Here is a 19,767-nt window from a genome sequence, read left to right on the forward strand (position 1 = left end):
GTAATTTTTTTGTTGAGCAGTATAATTAAAGGTTGAGAACACGAAAAAGCACTTTTTAGATGCTTAACGTAAACACGTGAAATTTTTCGAAATATCGCATACGGTTGGCGTAATGATTTTTTTTGCCAATCATCACTCCGAGAGGAAGAATGAATTTGATTGTACCGATAAATTTCTGAGATCTCCTTGAGGACAAAAGCTCGGGGAGGCGATTGGAATTTCATTCGAACGAGCTTGGATAACAGCCGTCTCATGCGATCACTTTCAAACAAGAACGATTCTCGTAAGTCTCTCGGTCATCCTTAAGGAGAAATAGTGCTCGTAACACTCATGTATGTATATATATATATATATATGTGTGTGTGTGTGTGTGTGTGTGTGTGTGTGTGTGCGCGCGCGCGCGCGCGCGCGCGCGCGTGTGCGTACATACATTTCTCTCTTTTTAATTTTCCCAAAAGGAACTTGAAAAAAAATCAATTTCCAAGAGATCAAGTGCGATATAATTTTACAAAAATTTTATATTATTTTATTATATCTCTTTAAATAATTTAAAAAAAATATATTGTTTACAGAACAGCGTACATTTCATGTATATTATATATATAATTACATATACATAATTACTTATTTTTATGGACATTTAGAGTAATTTCTAAGTCTAGTTTGTGAGAGAGTGGTATAAATTGTTTATTTAATCATTAATTGAAATTTAACAGATTATTTGCTGTTTTAACTCCAGCCCTCATTGCTAAATACATATTTATCTGTTATATACCGACCGTATTATAAAATATATGTGTAAAGAGATACTTTCGAAATTGGCTGAATCAACTCCCTATGGGTAAATATTGCCATTTGCGGTACCGAAATCATGGTAATAATCGAGCAAAAAGGAAGTCCGTGTAATTAGCCAGCAAATTTAAATACTTGTGGGATGGGAGATACGATAACAGGTTCATTATCCATTAAAAAGTTAGTTGGGCATAACACAGGGCTATCAGATAACGTTGAACATCGGGCTGTAAACGTTATTAAACGTTAATAAACGTTAAGCAGTATTACAGAACAACATGGTGTAATAAACGGTTACGCGAACCTGTGGTAAAACGTTATAGTAAGTCATAAATAATTACATAATTACTCTTTTTTATTTTTGAAACTTGGAAATTGAGATATAAACTCTAAATAGGAAACAGGAAATTTTTTCTCTTTAAAATTATTTTTAATATAACACACATGTTAAAAATAGCATTTCTGACATATGTAATTTATTTCTCTTTTCAACTATTTTTAATTCTCTAATCAACTGGTTTCTTTAACAAAGTTAAAATAATCAATATGGCAAAATTGTAAACAATTCACCGACAAGACACGTGTATAGCATTCGAAACATTTGCTCATAAGCTTCTTGTTTTCTAATTTATATCTGTAAGAGAAAATGCACGAAAACACTTAAGTCGATTGTTTCAAATAGGTATTCGCTGTCCACTCTGCACGTAACAGCCTTCTTTCTGTTGCTGAGTGCAAATTGGAGCAACTGAGGCTGAACTTTGCACAGTGTACGTAATTGCTTGCGTTGACCACGCGGCGCGGAAGTAAATAGCCGGAAGTAACCGTAGTTGATACTTTCGCCGTTATAAGATCGCCAGTACGTGGCCGGTATCGCTACCAAAACCAATAATGGTTTGCTGGGAATTGAGAATCGTGCAAACGCCATTTTTACGCCAAACTGCTAGACATTACATTCGGCGGATGAAATCAATCTCTGAGAAATGACTTGGTATCGATTATAAGAACCATACTTGTAAATATTGGACTTTTCTATAGAAATATCAAAATTATTTCTTATGTGATGTAAAATTCAATAGAGGTAAAATTTTATTTTTTATATTTTACATATTTTTAAACGTCGAAATATTCCAGAAATGATAATTGATTAAAGTTAGACTAAATTGATTGAAATTAAAAAAAACAAAAAAACAATACAGGTTATATTAAAGTACAACTGTATCAATCACAAAACTGAACGTTTTGACTCATCATTGAACAATGAGTCTCATAGAAATCATTTTTCTAGTCTCATATTGTTGAGCTACTTTCGAATTGCAAAATCTAAAGTAAACATCTAGCTAATGAAGAAAAATAAATTATTTCGTCTTTGTGCATCAGATTAAAAAGTCTTTTTGTATTTTATGCAAAAGGAAAATACAAAGATATGAAAAGATAGGAAGAATACAAAAATATTTTCTGACCAACACATAATAATCAAGTTATACTTTTATATTTTAGTTTGCAGTTAACCGCGCTTATTTATTCTCATTAATCTATCGTTGAACTTTGAGAATCTCCTTGATATTTATTTATTAGTTTGATACAATGATAAAATGAAGACCATGAAAAGTTAAAGTCGATAACTTTGGTAATTTTCGAAAAATCGTATGAGCTAACTTAAAAAATTTATTTTTAAATTTATCGTAAAAACTAATAAAGAATTAGCCATAATTTGTAGACATTATTTAATATGTACAATTATAGTAGATGTATACGAATAATAAAAAAAGAAGGAATACGTACAGTGCTTGTTAAACGCTATTTTTTTTATCAGCGCTCTAAGGGAAAATACCATCTTAATTGAGAATGGCGAATTAGTCAATCTAGAGAGTTCGCCGAGCAATATCGGCAATTACGTTTCCCAAAAGTTAACGTATATTAGCGAGACGTCGTTTCCGATCCGATGATCGTATAGAGAACGTCGGCGGCCGTGCCCTGCTCAAGGGTCCGAAACGATCCTTTGAGCCGCGGCGTAACAATTTGGATTGGTTCTATCAGTCTGAAGTGTCCTTGCGCGAACGTAAAGGGAACGTTAATTCGATTCCGATAGCTTGCGCGATGCATGGATGCGTCAGTGAGAGAGCGTACGCAAAAGTAACACGCTTACTTAAGCGACCGGATTCGAAAGTAAAAGGATGAAGTAGAAAAGCCTTCGTGCCATGTAAAACCTTTTCACCGTGGCGCTCGTGCGTGACAAGATCCTTTCCGCGTTCACAGTTTTACATAGAGATTTAGATTCACGTTGCGAAGCTATATCTTGAAATCGTAGAGAATATCTGATTTAACTTTGCAGCATACGTGTAATTGTTAAGTTTCGAAATTAATCAATTACAATCAATTTACAAATGAACGAATTTAATTTGATTATAGCACTTCTATAGGCAAGAGGCAATATTCTATTAAATTAATGAAATTAATTATGGTAATTACGTTAAATTTCGGCATTATTAATTCTCTCTTGATTTACTCTCATTTTGAATTTACTTCATAATTATTCTCGCAGGCTCTTTCAACTGTCAATAGGGAACCGTTGCGAGAATTGTTTTATTTTCCTCGCAATCACTATCTTGCCCATAGTAACTGTGTAAGGTCTCGTTGTGCACGCGACAGCACGGGATAATGAAAGCACGAGTATCTCGTCGCGCGCATATGACTCTCTATAGGTACCGCGTGATTCAATACCATTTTGGCCGCTTCACCTCCACCTCGAAATTACATGGCTGTCCAATCCGTTGTGCGTAAACGCGCGATTCAGAAACGTCTGCTCACGCTCGCGCCGCGGAGATACGAGAGCTATCGTTATCCGTTTATTTACGGCCGTCCGTCCGATCGACCGCCCCGTCGCACGATGCATCCGGTATTATCCTCGCGTCCGGCGTTATATGCGGGCATTTGGCATTAGCTCGACGGTTAATCGCCACCGGCGTAGCCGCGAGGAATTCTCGAGGGCTCGTCCGGTTAACCACGCGAGTCAACACGCTGATCAACGGAGAGTATTTCCTTTGAAATCGTGCGTTGACCATGCGGAGTTTTGATCTTTGGCAAAATTTAGTATCCCTTTAAGAATCAAACACTCGTTTTACTTAGAAAAGTACTGCTTTTAAAAACTTTAAAAGATCACGAAAGTAAATATATTAACTTCGCTTTTAACTCACATCTTATAATTTTATTTCATTAATGCACACGTTCCTCACGTTTTGCTCTTCTCTTATACGGTTTATTAGGGTGATGCGAATGCTTGCATGGGAATCCGCAGTAGTCTTATTCACGGTGACGTTTCCATAAGCACGAGGAACATCATCGATGCAAAAGCGACGTAAGCGATGCGTGCAACTGTCCGACGCAACCGCATCATTTCCCTTTTGTTTATCTCAGAAACTGACATTTCCCCACGAGCTATACGTGACAGCTGCCGTCGAGAAATCAGCTCTCGTTACACGCCAGTTTACAATGCTAAACATGAACTCCCCATATGTACTCATTGTATCCTGCGATAGAAAGGATTCTCGTGTTTACGGTTTCCGACAGAATTCCCGGTTTTAAAAGAAGAAATGCTTGTATCAATAGAATTTATGAAAATTATTATTAATTATGATTTTTACTATCGAGAAAAATCGGGAAATCTGGAACTTATAGAATATTTTTTGTTTATCATGAGAATTATACAAATTTTATTATAATGGGACATTTTTTAAATTTTACTTTTAAATTTAAATTCTATTTTTTTCTGACAAAAAATTGTTAAAAAAATTTTTTTTCTTGATAATGCAAAATGTTGGCAATCGATTGATGACAATATACATTTTCACGTGAAACTCGAAATGTATGAGTTTTTATTAAAAAATTAATGATAATAGAAGATACATCATTCTATTAATATTTAATTTTTTGAAGTTTGTATATACTTTCGATGAATTGTATTTGTGTATTTTGGACAAATTATTATATGCCATTTCTAATTCATATTATATAATATTATAAAAGGTTTTTAAATTTGATCTTTAAAACTAAAAAGTAGCTCTTTTTGTAATTGTATAATTAAGGATAACGTTGAAAGATGAAAATAAATTTATTTCATAGCTGCATTAAAAATTCTGTAATCTTGTCTGGAATTTTAAATAAAAATCCGAGAAAATCCGAGAATTCTCAAAGAATATTTTTACAAAATTTGAACATGCTATAATAACATTCTAACGTTGTTAAGAGAATATCGTATGCGTAACTTGATAATTGTTCACAATTTGTTTGACAACAAATTTCAGATGCAACAAACTTTCGACCGCGACTTCGCCTATACCGTGCGACATACTTTTGCGGGAGAACAATGCGGCGCGTCCATCGTACGGATTTTTCTATTTGTCCCGCTCGTAAAATGAGTTTATCTCCGGGAGGATACGAACGCGAAATAAAATTCGTTCTTGTTAGTCAGCTCCTCCGCGCGCTTTCGTTATGACTTCACGTTGGTGGCGCAACGTAAAATGTCGCGGCGAAATGAAATTTGATTCGACCTCTCGGCCTTGACGTTTATCAAATTTCGTCACACTCCATGCTTTTAACCTGACAAGTAGTTTTGAGGATACGTAAATAAACAATACATTTAGAATCTGTGTATAATAGAATTGTTCTGTAAAATTTTAATTTATAGTTCGTGTAAAAATGTAATTAGTCCGAAGTACTTGAGTACAATGCCCCGCTTTATTTTATTAAACATTAATTGTTAATGTTGAACATAATACTAGAATTTAATCTTGCATATAAGGAGTAATATATGTTTAATTTTTAAACGAAATAAAAATTGAGTTAAAATGTCAGATTTCAGTACTGTGAATGGAAAAGACTTGGGCTGGATTTGGGGAGACGCTATTAGCGCTAAAAGTATCATTCTATCCTTTTTACTCGGTGAATGTCAAAGAAAGATAGAGCACTCTCATAGCGCCAAAAGCTCTCCGGACCTAACCTTGGAATAATGCAGGTGACTTGGAACAAAAAAGATTTTTGTTAAATTTAGCCACAATATATATGGTTTATAAGTTGTTAAAAACAAATTAAAAATTCCAGTTTTTTTTATAGATACGTATAACAGAATTACTATGACAATCGTTAATTGGGCTTTAACAATGGTCATAAAAAAACTCAGAAAAATGAAAGATAAATTTAAGTTTTTAAAAGGCTATTTTGACTTAATATAATTCAAGTAATAAATTTTTTAAATTATAATCTTGTTACATATACATATATATATACATACTGTAAAATGGCATGTTTTGTTAGATTAATTAATTTAACAAAACATGAAGCAAATTGGCAAATAAAGCAAACTCTGGGATTATAAACATAATAATTATTTTTGTAACACAATTATTTTTTTAAATAAACTGTTTTTAAGGTAGCTTGGGACAACGTTTAGGAAAAAGAAAGAAATTTGTTTCATAAATTATTAACATATTGGATGAGGATAAATATGAAATATATCTTATACGAGATATACTGAACAGTTCTACTGCTGTCTCTCCAAATAGGGAATATTTATGTTATATGAATTTTGAAGATATTGTCAGAAGAAATTGCTTAGTGAAAGAAATATCAATATATTATTAAATTAAAAATTTTTTAACATTAAGACTAATTAAATGAAAATTATAATTTTTTGTAGAAAAAAATACAGACTTTATATAACTGAATTTTAGTCAATTAAATTCTTTTTCTCTCGTTATTTTATATTTTAAGGAAAAATTATCAAAATGTTATGCATAGAAATGTTTAATCAACGTTTAAAATACTTTTTGTTATAAAAAAGAATTTTTTAAATTACAATATCTCAAGCAAGTGTAAATTGTAACAGCAAATTATTTTAGCAATTTTTTAATTTTATTTTGTTTTAATTTTTAAATTATATTATTATTGTTCCAAGTTACTTTTTCTCTTTTGATTGCTTGACGCATGTCAAAATTCCAAACACACACACACGCATTGAGATCTTTATAAAACACGTGTCTCAAGTCATTTTTATTTGGGACACTACTTTTGTTTAAAAAAATTACAAAGTAATATTTCTCTGTTTAATAAAGAATGATTTGTATTGATACAAATCAAAGAATGTATATAAGAGTTAAAATAATTGTGTTACACCGTTGGAAGTTACAGTAAAGTATATCAAAACTTGTCCCAAGATTTTTCCATCTATGGTATTCTTTAGAAATTCAATTGTTTGGAAGATACAATTGCGAAATCGAGATTCGCATGATATTGCTTGTACGCAGCCTGCTGAAAATATGCGAAATCTGGATACTAACCTTGGATAAGTTCCAAATGGCAATTGCCCGTATATCGCGGTACTAAACAATGCGCAGTAACAAATAGCAATTATGATCGGGCTATAAACGCACCGTGAACGTGCCGTTGAACGTATACTCGTGAAAAATGCGACATTACGGATAATACACTATTGGTCTCCCAAAGGTAATGTGCACGTATGAAAACATTTTATTATATACCAAAGTAATTGCAGCGGAATTATTTAATTACTAAATGGCTCACGTAAACAACGAAACAAATATTTTCGATTTTGCCATAAAACACAAGACGTTATTTAAAAAAAATAGAAAACCAATTAATAAATAAAATCTGACCAAAATGAGGGACCATGCTGGAAGCATATTCGAAAGATTATTCAGGTAAAATATAATTTTTTTTTTAGAGAGATGCGCATATATTTTAAATACGTGGTAACTTCGAAAACAAATTTTTTTTGAAAAAAAAAAAAAAAAAAAAAAAAATTGTTATCGTATAACCGCAATCGTTTAATTTGTAAAATCAAAAAGCATGTGAATCGCAATTACAATAAAAGCGCAGTGTTCGTGTCGCATAGAAACTCAATAATTTTAAAACGTTTGCGAAAAACAGTGGTTGTACAAAACGCCTATCGTTCTTGATCAACGATATAAAATTACGGCAAGGTAAAATCTATTATCTTGTCACAAAGGGCGTCCGGCAAAATTTTTATAAATGCATTTCAACTACAACTGTCGATATTCGTTTAACAAACGATCGAGAAACTGATCAATTTTCTAAAACGACTTTCAGATCATTCATATAATTGAAGTGACAATCGTATTTTTAGTTATTTCGATTTGTTGACATTTTCTATTCAGTTGAATTTTGTTTTCATTTGATCATACTCTGTGGATATTGACGTTGTTTCAATAGTTTTTATTAAGACCCTCCCCTCCACACAAACACACAGAAAAATAAGAATAAATACAAATATATATATATAGCATTTTTAAAATTTCAAGTTATTTGAAAATTTGTCAGTTGCTTGTTTATAATATTTTTTTGCTTTTGAAAAAATAGTTCATAAATCTTTAAAATTGATAAACGCAAAAAGATTTGTAAAGTGAAAGATATGTAAAGAGTTTTTTAAAAGAGCACAGTTTTTATACATTATTTTCATAATAAATGTTTCCACGCTAAGGAAAAGATACTTAAAAGTTTATATTTGTGTAATGTAAACTTATTTTACTTTATTTAAATATTTATTTAAATAAAACTTTATCTTTAGCAAAAATGTCAGTTAACATAGTAATAAGAAAAATGAGACATATTTCACATGTCATAAACATACATTTCAAATTTTTTTTTATAACGAATAAATAAATATTAAAGAAATGCCACAAGTAACAGATGCCTATGGTATTTCGACATTTTTTCTCGGTGAAAAAATTAGTAGCTAATATCGATTCTTATCTTTTTAAGTAACAAGCGAATCGATGTCCGATATCTGCGAAAAATATCCCTGCTTGTGCGTTAGAATGTGACGTGTAAAGAGTTTGATAGCAGCGATACGAATTTTTCAGGTATAACATGACTAATGGTATCGATACCCAGAGTTTCTGAACATCGGCATTCGTATCCCGCGTAACCGCAGGCGAACTCGAGTCGTTCATCGGGAAAATGGGCGGCCATTATTGTAATAAAGCATCCCATAACTGCGCAGTCTATCCTACCTAATGGTACAACGACGAATCTATCAACGTCAGGCTCGAGTCGGCGGCAGTGGTAACGGCGCGTACTTCGTCAGACGCAGCCTCGCATTCGCTCATTCGAATTCGCGTTGTAATGCTGTAATCCGCATAATAGAGCGCCCCAAAACCGAAATTAATTGAAAGTGAGGCCTTTCGTCGCCTGCAATCGATCTGGAACATAACCGCAACGTGTCCGAGAATTGACGAGGAATGAATGCGGTTTTATTTCTCTCGAAAGAAATAACTTGAAACCTTTTTATTTTGTACTTATGCGAAGTCTAACTTTGATATTAAGGATATAATTATCAAGGGTATAAATATAATATAAATATAATATTGAAATACATATATGTATATTATATTAAGTGCGCGCGCAATTTTATTTTTGAAAATATTTTTAATTGGAGAGAATTTAAACAAAAATTAAAATAATTTATCTTTTGTTTCAGGAAATTTAAGTTGATGTATAATGTAATAGGTGATGAGCAATATATAGAAAACAATACCGATAAGTGAAAAAAATATAGATGCTTAATATTTTTAGTCCGAGCTATATATTACACATACTGAAAAAAACTTATTTGATTAAGCAAAATAAAAGTTTTTGATTACTTTACTTAATTTAATTGAATTTATAATTTGTATTATGCTGAGGAAAATGGTTTGACTATTATCAACAAGACATATATGATTATGAAATGTGTTTTGATGAAAATCAAGCAGAATTTCTGGTTATAATGAATGTAGCTGAAGCTAGCAGCCAAAGGCAGCAGCCAAACGCCGAGCAGCCAGGGCCGAACGTCATATAGGTTGTTTCCAGGGGACACCATTCAATCAAACGTTAAAAATTTTCTGGTTATGAGATTTTCATTCGCGATCGTTATTAATTGTTTAGTGGTTTTTTAAATTGTTAATTACGTTAGTCAGATAAATACAAGGAACGCTGTCTTCAAATTTCTACGAAAATATTTTTTGAAGTCTAGAATGACTTAATTAACCGTATATGAGAAATTTTTATGAAAATGCATTTTTGCAAAACATAGTTGATTACCAGAATAATGCAGCGATTTTTTTTTGTAAAGTACATTACCGCTTTTTGCCGCACCTAGAGCCGACGACGAGGACGCAGCGGTTTCACGGCTCTAAACGATAAAAATTAATTTAAAAAATATTTATAACAATTAGGAAAATGCACGTTCTCCCGTGAATGATCGATCAGTCGATTGTGCGTTACGGAAAGATATCTCCAGCCAAATTTGAAGGAAATCGTATTTTGCGTTTAGGCGTGAGGCGCGGAAAATGATAAAAATTAGTTTAAAAAATTTATAACAATTGGTAAATTACAAGTCTTGTCGCAAATGATCGATTATGTATTATAATGACTAAACTCTATGCAAATTTTTCAAAGTTTGTTTTTAAAAATCTCAGTTTTTAAAAAAAGATTTTTAAAAATCTCATAACCAGAGAATTTTTAACGTTTAATTGAATGGTGCCCCCTGGAAACGCCTATATGACGTTCAGCCCTGGCCGCTCGACGTTTGGCTGCTGTCTTTGGCTGCTAGCTTCAGCTACATTTATTATTATTATGATAGTTAATTAGGTTAATAATAATAATAATTTTATAATTAGAACGTTTGATTGATTATTTTCCGATAATGCCTACAAGTTTTCTGATTCGTCCGTTTTTGAACAGACGTACTGATTGAATCTACCAGATTTCCAATTAATGCAATCAATACATTTTTAATTTAATAAACAATTATGTTATCAGAACCAAGTAAATTATTACGATAACTAAACTTTTTGCTTGCATGAATTTATTTATTTCAACAAAATTTTATAGTAACAATGATAAACGCATTAAAACCGCTAAGTAGTAGAGGACTATCCCTAGAGAAACGTATACGACTGGATATTTTCTCATAAAAAGAATATCATGCGGTGCATTATAATTAATGCACCCGCATAAGGCTTGACACTTTGCAGAGATAAAAATCTCTGAATTTAATTGTGCCCGAGTCAATGGTTTCCTATCTCGACTTTGAAACTTCTACGTCTTAATTATCTTTTATACAATTTAGAAACCTTTTTATTAAAATTAACAGTTGTAATATGTTGTGACACGTATCTACATTTTATTTATTTATCTTAGAATTTAAGATATGTAGTTTCAAAATTACATTATTTTTATGTTATTTATTTCTTTATCTATAAATTGTTTTAATTAAAAAGTGTCTGAATTTAATACAAAGATTCAAATTATATTATATCAAATTAATGCTTGGTTAAAAATCCTACACAAAAATTTTTACGAGGACTGGTTTTAACATAAATACAAAATACAAAATGTTTTCTATTGTGTAGGATTCAATAATCTAATTTTATTGTAGCCGAGAGTACGTGGGATACTTCTTAAGAAAGATTGGAATCGTTAAAGCCCTACGTCGATCTATTAAATATCTCTCTGGTAAGATCTCGTGAGGAATTATTGGAGTAAAACAAAAGAAGGATTGAAAGGGATGGACGACGTTGCCCACCTGTGGCTGGCCGAACCGTCCGTTGCTTGAGCACGGGGTTCAACATTAAGCTTTTTGTCCTCCGTCCCTATCTATAATCGAAGAATTTAATAACTCGTGTCGTACGCAAGAATTTTCAGGAGGGGGAGATTCCACGGTCGAGATACGTTGTCCATTACCCACCGGGAGAACTAATAGGTATAAATTTAGAATGCTCGTTGCTCCCGGAAGAAACGAGCGTGACTGCGAGTAATAATTTACTCGAATGTCAATCGGCGACGACGCGTGAAAATAAATCTACCGTGACATAGATCCTCTCTAATGTATTCGTGAATTAATTAATCTACAGTAATGGAGGAAACTTTAGTCGAGAAGCTTGAAGTTTATCCGGTCTACACGACTCGAGTTTCTTGTATTTATCATTTCCTTGAAAAATTTACACTTATTTCCAAATCAAAATATATGCATGAATGAAATATATGCAACAATGTTAAGATGTATAATTCGGATATATCTTTTCATATTACAAGTAAAGGAAAATATTCCAACGAATGTTAAATGCAGAATAACTTGATACTTTTGGTTACTTAATGGTGGCGATTTTATTACAGTTTAGAACAACGTATTTCAAAAACAAGAAATCACTAATATTTACATTTTATAACGCAGACGTTATTTTTATATATTTTTATGCAAATTAAAATTATATAAAATTGTGCTTAATAATGCGGCGTCATTGCGACATAAGGATATCAAACTTTATTAAAAACAAAACACAAAATACTTATTAGGTGCTTTTATATATTTTTTTATAACTGTAGTTTGTTTCAGTCAGCTGGTACAATAAGATAAAAATACACAGAACTCAAAGTATGAAATATACGGAAAGAACGATTTTGCTAAAGTATCTAAGAATTTAACTGATTACAAATGCGAAAACAGTTTTGTTAGGCTATCAATATAATTATGTAGGAAATTTAAGAGCTGCTAAAATGTCAAAACTTTTTGTAGCATTGTTCATCATGCTGGGGCGTCCTTTCTAATTCTATCGATGGTCTGAAAAATGATTTTCCGATCTAGTTAAATTTTTTGATACTTCAATAAAACCGTTCTTTCCGTGCAGGGCATACCGCGATAAAAAGAAACGTTGGGTCGACATTTTACCGACAATGTGCGCGGGACGAGCTTTCGGAATTGCGATTTAAAGCGCGGAGGGTCGCCGCGGTCAGGCGGTGAGTTTATGATGAAACGGAAGGAAGCAGGATGCTGGGCGCACTCAGTGCCCGACGGAGAAAACGGAAGGAAGGAGGTCGACGGCATCGTCCCGTGTCACGTGGTTAACGATCTGTTCGGTCGCACGAGAACGAGAATCGTCGTCCCGGGACGGAATGCGGGGAGGGCATAGCGCGTGTTCATTTACCGGAAAGCTATTTCCCGACCGTCCATTACCGGACGGTGTCCGGGTCGCGCGGTAACGTTCGTGCGACCCCATGGACGGGTATCCGCAATTGCAGCCGGGCACGCGTGCCTACTATATAAATGAACCTTACTTTAAGCGAGCCCACACGACTTATTTGCCATCATTGTCACGAATGAATCATCTTAAGTGAGGAAGAAACCAATGTAAACGGAACGGCTGCGAAATTGTGATTATTGTGCGAATGCCGAGTGCGAACGCAGAGCTCTCTTTATTAATTCTTTAGGATAATTAGTTGCCCGTTGTGAGAAAAAAAGTTATTGCCTATCTGTCGGGAAGTGAAGGAAACAAAAGTCGAGTTATTTTTGCAATTTAATGCATTTTTAACCTGTGAGGAATTATCGTTCGACGCGATCGTCCACGGCCAATATTAAAAGCCTCCCTTGTCTTCCTTTTTCCTTGGTTTTTAATATCTATGCTATTGAAGAGAGAAAGAAAAGCAAATGCCTTTCCACTTTTATGCGCTGTCATATCCGTAACTTTCCAATCTTCGGAGTAAAATATCGCGGTAAATCTCCACGATGGAATTTCCGCTGAGATAGTCCCGCCGTGTGAATTAATCGAGAAGAAAAATAGAATGCCGCTGTATTTATATATTGTCGAAGTATCGTCGCGCCAAGGTAAAAGCAAAAATGCCCGCGGTCTCGGAGCTGTCAGTGGAAAATCGATTAGGTGAAATGAATCTTGCAAAGAGCATATAAAAAAAAAACAGTTTTTCCGACCAGCAAAAATGATTTCTCGATCCGCCCGCTCCCCCATCCCGCTGTCCCCCCAGTGGTCCTCCACAAATCACAGCTCGCGATAAATGTTCGCGGTCGGTCTCGTACGATTATTTATCGCCGTAGAAGCGGAGAGCGCGTTTTGCAACGAGCACTTGTGTGCTCTTTACACGACTGTGATGGAATAACTTGCAGATCCCCCGGGTTAATGATTCGTGTGCACTAATTATTCATTAAGCACGATCAATCAATCAGTCAATCCGTTAACACGACTTAAGCTTGTATTCGTATTAATTAATAGTACAACGATATATCATATGTAGAGAGAATTTTCTCTTAGAATTTATTTTTAAAAATAAATTCCAAGAGAAAATTCTCTCTACATATGATATATCGTTGACGACTAAAAATTATAGTTGTGAGACAACTTGAAATAATTTGATTATAATTTTAGTAAAATTTACTGTATACTTTTACTAAAATTACAATAAAGTTTTTGGATGTCCATATTGCCCCGAGATTACTGGGATTTTAAGAGTAAATTTTAAAAGAAGACTTTATGTAGAAAAAAATTAGCGTATTATTTAAGGTGATTGATCGATTTGTAAAAATAATATTCTATATATATAATAATATTCTTTTTTAGTGAAGAGAAATAAATTATATAATAATAAGCATTAATATATAAGTACTCTTTACTGAATCAAACCTAATTTTATTTTTCAGTTTTATTTTAGGCATTATATACTTTCAATAGCCTTTTCAAGTACAACAATTTATCAAATATTAAATTTTTAATTACAATAAAGCTTTTAAAAACTGCTTTAGTTATTAAAATAAAATAATAAAATAAATTAAATAATTTGCGTATTTAATCCATTAAATTACATACATTTGTTAAATTGAAATTTGAATAATGATGCCATTAAAGCATTCTCAATATCAAGCGGAATTTATTATTTTTTCAAAGAACGTTAATGAATCCATGTGCCAAAGCATATAAAAATGTACTATAAATAACTCATTCATTTATTTTGAAATTAATTTGAAATGCGGAAAGCAAAATAATTCAGCATACGTAATATGGTACGTCTCTGTTTTCTTAGGCAAGTCCACTTTTTCATTTGACGTAGTGCAGCAATATAAAGTGGTCATGCCATTAGTCGAACAAAGACGTAAGCAGGTATCAACCTAAGTGTTTCATCATACTTTTTTAAACAACGACAATTCAAGATGTCACAAGGATCATTCCTCTTACGATCAATTAATGATGTTAAAGCTATTTTACTCTTTAGCCTTCTGAAATAATACAATTGGCGTTGTCTTGTAATATGATTAAGGGTCGATTGTTCCAACTTCTTGATAAACTTACCTATCAGGTAAATATATGTTTGTCTTTATTTGTTTAAGAAAAGAAATGAAAATAGACACATGCTTATCTGGTAGATAAGTTTGGCAAGAAGTTGGAACAACTGGCCCTAACATCAGTAAATGTTGTGCAAAATGAGCGATCGTAATTAACATTGTTTTCGTGAGTGAGCTTTGCACTATCGTGAAGAAACAGCAATGGAAGGAACACAAGAGAAGGAAGAAGCCTTGGAGGCATCAAGCAACGGCGGAAATAAATAATCTATCAATGAAGAACCAAACAATGAATAATCTATAATTTATTATCTTATTATTTCTTTACTCTTGCGTACTTATTTAAAATTATTTAGTGCACAAAATATTTTTAAAAATATTAATTATTTAGAGCACAATTCCAATATGTTTTTATTCTGCAGTTCGATGTGTTTGACGAATTTGAGAGATATTATATATTATTTTAATTCGAGATATTAATTATTCTTTATGAGAATTATACCAAATAAGTACGTTTAAGACATAGGCAGATGATATAATGTACATATCAAATTAATTAAGAATTGGAATGTTGCAGATAAATATAACATTTTATGGATTTATTAATCTGAAATAGATGAGTTAGAATAAAAATTGTCAATATTTAATATTATCTTCCTAGAATATATCTAAATATTCCAAATATTGATTTTGTGTCATTTTATATTTAATTCTCTGACTTATATTGACATGAGTTACGCACCTTATTTTTTTTCTTTGAAGTTATAAAACAATTTTTGATGTATGTACATAATATCGTCAAGTGTTTTTAAAATGCATTAAGTTTCTAAAATGCCCTTTTATAGATTAAATTTATAATCGGTATTTAATTCAAAGTATTAAAAAATAAAAAACGTTGGATAAAGTATATCTTTGATATTACTGGCGTGTCTTCTGAAGTTTGGACTCCTAAAGACGCTTACGACGGATTTACTAATTATGACGAATTAAACTGAATGAGATTAGCTCGAAGAAGGTAAATGGATAACGCAATTCCCACGGGAATTTGGCGTCGAGCGTCGGGGTCTTCCGGGGGAATTGCCGATCCCGAATACACAGCTCCCGGCGGCAATCTGCCGATTTCGCGCGCGCAAAATAGACGTAGTTACCAAAGTTACCCGTCGTAAATCGCGAATTCGGGTCGCTGAAGAACGGCGCGTCGGAGAACGGGCGTAGAAATGCGCATCAAAAGGGAGAGAGTGAAACAACGACGACGACGACGACGACGACGACGACAACGACGATGGCGGCAGTGGCGACGGCGGTGGGCATCTAATTAATAACTAGCGTCGCGCGCGACTGTTGCCGCGAAACAAGAAACGGCGTAAGTAACTATTCGCCCGATTGTTTGTGCCGCATAATCCTGCGAAATCACGGGGAGAGCCGGAACTTTGTGAACACGAGATCGCCGTCTAATTAATTAGCCTCCGCGTCGTAATCGCACGTAAAAATCACCCGCCTTGCCGAGAAAAAACGAAGGAAAATAATGTATCGCGTTCGGCTGGATGGCGTTCGTAGAAGGAGAAAGAGAGAGTGAGAGAGAGGGGGGGAGGGCGTATATTTATTACGTAATAATGTCTAAATACTGCAATTACCGCGACCAAATTTCGAGGCAAACTGCGCGGCGTAAGTCAAAACACGTGCGTGAACGGGTTAATTGCCGAGATAATATTCGGCTCTCTTGTTCAATTTTCTTGTACAAGTGTGCGTGCGCGTGCGTGCAAATATTAATACTGCCGGTTATTCAGCACGGCGGCGGCTCAAGAGTTATCTCCCTTTCGCCAGCCTCGTTTTACTTGCTCGAGTTTGCATTAATATTTTACAAACCGAGAATCCAAAGGATCCTTGCAAAATTATCTTCTTTTTAGAATTTAATTAAAAACTATTTTATACATAAATCTTTATCTTACAAATCTACTTCTCTTTATCTTTTTTCATCTATTATTCGTTGATTTGGTTACTCTTTTTTTGTGTGGACAATTACTAGTATTTCTAATATTTTAGTTAAAGTTGTATTACATATTATATTAATTGCATATTGTATATCTATATGTGATTGTTCAATTATTCATTAAACGTTAAAGGTAATTATAAAGTATTAATAATTTTTCTTAAATGTAAAAATATTACAATTTATAGATGAATGACATACGAATAACATGGTGTTAAAATATAAATTCTAAGATTAATGAATATAAAATGTACGCGTTAACATATCATAATTGTTAATTTATACTTATAATATGATACTAAAAAGATATGTTTTTACACTCTGTTTCCAAATTGTGTCGAAGTGTAACATTTTTACTTTTTAATATTTATGTTATTTTCTAATGTATTCATCTTATGCTAAATTAACACAAAGCGAACCACGTGGGACATGCAATATTTATAAAATTTAACACAGACTTCCCAACTGCATAGGCATGCATTTTTAATTAATAAAAAGATTTGCTGTATATAATTTTTATTTTTATTTTTTCGAAGCGAAAGTATTAAAAAAAAAAACACTCCAACGGTTCCAAGCCAAAGAAGAGATATTTCATTCATTTGCACCGCCAAACTCTCTTGTTTTCCGTTTCGCTCCCTATCGTCCCCGATGCGCGTCGCGGCAGGTAATTATATTTAGTTCAGGTGTCCGGGCCAGAAACCGGACGACGGCGGCGGCTATTAATCCGATTCGGGTTCGCGCGTAATAACGAGGTGAAAGCGGATGGCGGGCCGGCCCCGACGCGATTCGATTTCCCGCGGAACTTCCGGAATATAATCATGTATCGCGCGTGTCGCCCGATCGGATCCACTCGGCCATTAGATCCGACCGTGTACATTGTAAACAGATTAGTTCGTCGACTCGAGGCGAAGCCGATTAATCGACGGCCGGGTTAACCTCGCGAGTCCGGCCGTGTGTGTGTGTGTGTGTATATGAGTACGCGAATTTGGGCGTCGCGACGTGTACGCAACGCATCGCGTCGCGCCGCGTGCACTTATCCACGACCGCGAGCACAATGTGTACACGCACGCTGCACGCTCGGCCGCCTACAAATGGAATAGCGTGCGCGGTGTGGACCGTACGTCGAAATTGCTCCGTCGATCAAACTCGCAACCTCCCCGCCGTCGTTCCATTTCACCGCGTAAACGGCGCGACCGCTTGCGGAGTCCCCCCCGAGTTTCTGTTTATGCACGCAAATTTGCACGCTTCGGTTTCGATGATCGGGCCACCGGTCGTTTTGCAGTTGAAAGTAAGAGCGATTTTGTTTAGATCTCTTCCTCCTCCATACGATCGGACAAAAGCCGGACGAATATAGCGAGGGAGGATGGAAGCCTCTGGAATACAATCTTCAGGTTGAAGAGGGAATATTGTCGACGCTAGTAATCTCGTCGTTTGATTTAGCTTTGAGCGACGACCGCGTACGAACAATGAATTGGCTCGTCGAGATTGGCCGGTCTCGCTAAAGTTTGCCGTTAGTTATGCGGTTGCATAGCCATCGGACGACGAACGGCGGCTTCGCGTCGCGTCGCTCTCTCGCGTTTAATTACTATCGAACTTTAATTGACTAGATTCGATCTCGGATTTCGATTCCGGGCCCGGGCTTCCTATCAATCCCGGACCCGTCGCCGGACAAAAGGAGACGCGTCTCTCGCGAATGCATCGAATGTCGATGCCATTTCAAGCCGTGGGGCGAATTGTTTATCGAGCGCGGGGGCTCGGCATTCGGTTGATCATTGATTGACTGATTGACGGTCGGCGACGACCTCGTTAGATCCGCGTTAAATGAAGCCATCGGCTGAGCTGATACTTTTAATTACAGCACGACTCGAGTGCACGGAAATCGAAATGGAGCTACCATAAGATCGGCAACGTGTAAATTAGTGTTAGCTTAATTATGTCGACAGGAGGTCGTACTGCTTCCGAGATATTTGTAGCAATTACGCGAAATTAAACGTAATTTGAAAGCAGAGTAAAAAAACGCACGTTTTTCGATTTTAACTGTGAATTGATATAAGTATTTGGGCAGGATGGTAGTGCAAATGATATTTGAAAAAGTGGAATTAAAAAATTTGGACTTTTTATATTTCTAGCGACAGTTCGATGTCCGACAGGTTTAATGGAGATTGTCAGCGTTAAAGGATTTTTTATTTGAAATTTTGGAAATTTGAGTTAAAATAATAATATCGCATTTTGCGCGCTTAATTATTATGAGGTTTATAAGTTTTATTTGATTCTTAAGAAAAATAATATTTAGTCGGATGAATTAAAATTAAATAAAAAGTAATAATTATACTATTTTTTATAAATAGTAAAAATATAGTAGAAGTCAATTTAAGATTCTTTAGAAATATATTAATCTTTAACTACATCTAGTAAAAAAGTCATTTTAACGTCTATATTTATGGTTATTTTGAGTTCAACATTCTTTCTTTTTACTGCATCTCCCACAAATTTCTTAAAAATATCTTTATCTAGCAATTAAATATCTCTGATTAAAAAATTGTCTTGTTATTTTTTACTTACGATTTTATTTAAAATAAGTGGTAATAGTAATTTTAATTTTATAATAAAAATGCGTTTTCTATTAATAAAACCTTTTTTTATTAAGTGTGTTTATTATTTTATTATTTTATTCTAAATATGTGTTAATGATAAATCTGAACATTTTCTAGATCATTTAAACATTCCGTTTGCACACACAATTGAACCACTGTTATATAGCAATTAATAGAAAAAGGTTTAAAACGATTTTATCTATACTAATTGAAATTTTCATAGGATTTTAAACGTACAGAAATAGGATTTGACT

General features: G+C 34.0%; 1 protein-coding gene across 3 annotated transcripts in view; it reads left to right on the plus strand.

Annotated features, from left to right (window-relative positions):
- LOC105833892 (nephrin) overlaps window positions 1-19,767 on the plus strand; it is a 259,982-nt gene that overhangs the window by 172,036 nt on the left and 68,179 nt on the right. The gene's annotated exons all lie outside the window — the stretch shown is intronic.

Source organism: Monomorium pharaonis, chromosome 1, assembly GCF_013373865.1.
Source record: "Monomorium pharaonis isolate MP-MQ-018 chromosome 1, ASM1337386v2, whole genome shotgun sequence".
NCBI lineage: Eukaryota > Metazoa > Arthropoda > Insecta > Hymenoptera > Formicidae > Monomorium > Monomorium pharaonis.